This window comes from Galeopterus variegatus, unplaced genomic scaffold (assembly GCF_000696425.1).
Source record: "Galeopterus variegatus unplaced genomic scaffold, G_variegatus-3.0.2 Scaffold356, whole genome shotgun sequence".
NCBI classification, from domain to species: domain Eukaryota; kingdom Metazoa; phylum Chordata; class Mammalia; order Dermoptera; family Cynocephalidae; genus Galeopterus; species Galeopterus variegatus.
In genome coordinates, this window is record NW_007726467.1 from 706,098 (window position 1) to 710,809 (window position 4,712).

A 4,712-nucleotide genomic window follows, 5' to 3' on the forward strand; every position below is an offset into this window, starting at 1 on the left:
TCCAGACTCTGTCAGTATGTGCTTATCTATGGTGTCTTCCCATTGGCTTTGGGTGTCTTTCCCACAGTCTGTTGGGATTTATTGAATACTTACTATGCCTGGGCTCCATGCAAGGCACTTGGATAAGGAGATGGCTCTATTCTGGGTGGTGCTGCCCTTGAGGAGCTCACACCCTAGTAGGAGAGAATGGTAGATACACAGCCCCCATCAACCCCAGAGGCAGCAGAGCCATATTCCACAACTTACCTCTCCTACAACCCTGTGACGTGGACCTTGCCTGCCTGCTTGCGTGCTAGGTGCTTGATTTTTAAAAATTGAGATATAATTCATATACCATAAAAGTCATCCTTTTAAAGTGTACAGTTCAGTGGTTTTTAGTATATGCACAGGTTTTTCAATCATTATCACTATCTAATTTCAGGACATTCTCAAAAGAGAAACCCGATACTCATTAGCAACCACTCACTATACCCCATTTCCCCCAGCCTCTGGCAACCACTAATCTACTTTCTGTTTCAATGAATTTGCCTATTCTGGACCTTTCATATAAATGGAATCATACAATATGTGGTCTTTCATGACTGGCTTCTTTTAGCATAATGTTTTTAATGCTCATCTATATTGTAGTATGCATCAGTATTCATTCCTTTTTATGGTTGAATAATATTTCATTGTCTGACTTTTCCACATCTTGTTTATCTATTCATCCGTTGGGTTGAATGGATGGAATAACATTTGGGTTGTTCCTACCTTTTGGCTATTATGAATAACGCTGTTATAAATACTCATGTACAAGTTTCCGTGTGGACACATACTTTAATTCTGTTGGGTATATACCTAGGAGTGGAATTTCTGGGTCACGTGGTAATTGTATGTTTAGGTTTTTGAAGAACTGCCAAATTATTTTCCAAAGCAGCTACACCATTTTACATTTCCATCAGCAGTGTATAAGGATTTGATTTCTCCATGTCTTTGCTAACATTTGTCATTACCTGTCTTTTTTCATTTTAACCCTCCTAGTGGGCATAAAGTGTTACCTCACTGTGGTTTTGGTTTGCATTTCTCTGATGACTAATGATGTTGACCATATTTCCATGTGTTTATTGGCCATTTGCATGTCTTCTTTGGAAAAATGTCTATTCACATCCTTTGCCCACTTTTTAATTGGGTTATTTGTTTTTTTATTGAGTTGTAAGAATTTTAAAAATACCTTCTGGATACTATGCCTTTATCAAATATATGATTTGCAAATATTTTCTTCTATTTTATGGGTTCTTTTCACTTTCTTGATACTGTCCTTTGAAGCGCAAAGTTTCTGGTTTTGAAAAAGTCAGTTTATTTATTTTATCTTCTATCGCTTGTGCACCAGTTATCATATCTAAGAAACCATTGTCTAATCCAAAGTCGCTAAGATTTGCAGCTATGCTTTCTTCTAAGAATCTTATACTTTTAGCTTTGATTTACGTCTTTGATCTATTGTGAGTTAATTTTTATATGTGATGTGGAAAGGTCCACATTCTTTTGCATGTGAATTGACAGTTGTCCCAACGCCATGGAATGCCAAGGGCAAGAGCAGCAGGGGGCAAGATTGAAAGACTTCCCAGGACATTTGGCCTTGATTCTCTGGAAAAGGGTGAGTCATTGAAAGTTTATAAGCAGGGAAGAAATGGATGGGGGAGAAAGAGGTAGAGGAAACTTAGAAGGGAAAAGAAGATGAGTTTTTGATAACCAAACTTTGAGGTCATGAGAACCATAAGAACCATGAGGTGGAGTAGGGGGAGGCAGCTTAGCTGGGGAGAGTGGGCTGGGAGTGGACAGAGGGCTCTCATGGAGCCTGCTGGAGCAACAGCAGCTGGGGACCAACCCCTAGCAGAAGAAGAAGAGCCACAGGCAAAGCTGAAAAGTCAAGGTCAAGGAAGCTTAGTTTTGAGTAAGGCAGGGAAGAGGTGGTTAACAGCTGGAAGGTGGTTAACAGCTGGAAGGTGGCTAAGAGGATGAGAACTGTAAAGGGAGTGTGAGGTTTGGCAAATAGGAGACCCAGGGTGACCTTAGTGACAGAATCTTCAGGGCATGGTGGCATCAGAAGGTAGGTTGGGTGAGGCCAGCTGTAAGAGTTGCTGAAGACGTAAAGATAGGAAGGAAATGCTCTTCCAAGCAGCCTGCAAGTGACTGGAAGAAGATGACAGAGAGATGACCAAGAGATGCATTGCACCAAAGAGTGACTTGTGTCCTTGAAGGCTAAGGGAAGGTGCTCAATGCAGGAGGAGGGCAAAGAGCTGGGCAGGTAGAGGGGTAGCCTTGGGGAGGAGAGGCCTAGGGATGCACCTTCCTCCAAGACCAGAGGGAGGGATGAAGGAAGGGGAACAGGAGGGAAGGGAGCCTGAGCGAGTTCCTTTCCAGTGGTTTCTATTCCCTAGTGAATTACAGCATGGGCAGGACTGGGCATTAAGTGCAGTGAGTTGAAAGATTTGCCACACTCCCAACAGAGAGGAGTCAGCCAGGGTGACAATCACAAGCCTATTGTGGTGTGTGATTTTTCCCAGCAATTCTAGACCCCTTGGAAGCAAAAACCAAGAGAACAAATGGTTGGACAAATTTAATGTTGGGTACTAATGGGGCAAGGGAGCAGAGGCTGAGAAAGCCAGTGCCACTGTGGTTGAGTCATCTGACCCAGGAATTGTCCCAGGCAGAGAGCCACACTGGTCATTCCATTTGTCCCTCCACATTCACCCTCTGCCCTTCTCTCCATTCTCTGTGCCCAGGGTCTATTTTCCATGGCCTGCATCAAGGGACCCCCTCCCTAGGGATGCACCTTCCTCCAAGACCAGAGGGAGGGATGAAGGAAGGGGAACAGGAGGGAAAGGAGCCTGAGCGAGTTCCTTTCCAGTGGTTTCTATTCCCTAGTGAATTACAACATGGGCAGGACTGGGCATTAAGTGCAGTGAGTTGAAAGATTTGCCACACTCCCAACAGAGAGGAGTCAGCCAGGGTGACAATCACAAGCCTATTGTGGTGTGTGATTTTTCCCAGCAATTCTAGACCCCTTGGAAGCAAAAACCAAGAGAACAAATGGTTGGACAAATTTAATGTTGGGTACTAATGGGGCAAGGGAGCAGAGGCTGAGAAAGCCAGTGCCACTGTGGTTGAGCCATCTGACCCAGGAATTGTCCCAGGCAGAGAGCCGCACTGGTCATTCCATTTGTCCCTCCATATTCACCCTCTGCCCTTCTCTCCATTCTCTGTGCCCAGGGTCTATTTTCCATGGCCTGCATCAAGGGACCCCCTCGCTCTCTGGTTGCCGGTTGGGTTCACTGGCAGGAGCTAAGAGGGTGGCAGGAGACAAATGGCAGCATTTGTCACACACCTGCACCCTGCCCTCTCACCCTTGGCACAACCCTCCCCAGGTGTCAGTTCTGCCACACCCAGGGTCGTCAGAATGTTCCTGGTCCTCACCCTCCCTGCAGCTCCCTCAACCATATCTATACCTTCCTAAGCAGCCCTTTCTAACTCTTCCATGTGGTTAGAGGGGGCCCCGACTGGCTTAGGAAGAAGGGACCCCTCGGGCCGGCCCAGTGGGAGGGGCTTAGAGGGACAGAGGGAGAAGGAGGGGGGAAGAAAAAGGGGAAAGTGGGGAGAGAGAGGAATACTAGGATTTTCCAGGTGGATCTCAAGTTTCTCTCTGAAGATAAATGGGACTCTTCAGGGTGGGGGGGGGCAGTGTCAATGGGTGACAGAGGGGTTTTGGGAGCGGAAAGGTGGCAGTTCATGTTGTCTCCTGTGTGAGGTGCCCTGTGCTGCCATGCTGGTTCACCAGCTTCCTTTTGTTTCTTAAAAATGCTTTAAAGAAGAAACCTCCTCTGACCACTCTGAGCCCCAGCTACAGCCATGCCCCATGATGACAGCAGTTCCAGATGACCCATTTTGGAATTGCAGCACCTGCATAAAAAAACAATCAGTTCCGGCCGGCCCGGTGGCGCACTGCTACAGTGCGCCGCTTGGGAGCGCGGCAGCGGTCCTGCCGAGGGTTCGGATCCCACATACAGACCGGCCACTCACTGGCTGAGCGAGGTGCGGGCGCAACACCGAGGGTTGCGATCCGTAGCTGGTCACGAAAAAAGACAAAAAGGAAAAAAAAAAACAAAACAATCAGTTCATTCTGACCTGGCTTTTCAGCTGGAGGGGTCCCAGCTTTCAGCAGCCTACCCAAGGCTCAGCTGCTTTGTCACATTCCGCAGGCCTCCAGAGGGTCTCTGGAGTCTGGGCTATTCTGGCAGGACTATGTGCAGCAGCTTTCCCCCCTTGCCATTATAATTTAAAACTGGCCCAACACACACATTCTTAGGCAACAGATTCTTTGACCCCATGACTTCAAGCTTGTGTGCACCCCGGTCCAACCAAGAACAACCCCAGGCCCTTTCCTCTTTGTTGCAATAGATTCAAGGCAGAAACCACGTTTTACTTACTCTCGAAAAGTGACCAGACTTGGCCCATGGAAAGGACTCAATATACTCTCCTAGTATTCAAAGAGTCCCCGCAAATCAATAAGATAAATGACCCCCCCAAAGTAAGAATATAAATATCCAATTTTAAAAAGTTTATTTTATTTTCAAATAGTGTAGGGGCAGGAAAAATGGCTTTCCTCCACCCTTCTAGGTTCTTTAGCTGGGCTATGAATTAAATTGATACGAGACAGATTAAGAGGAGAAAAACCA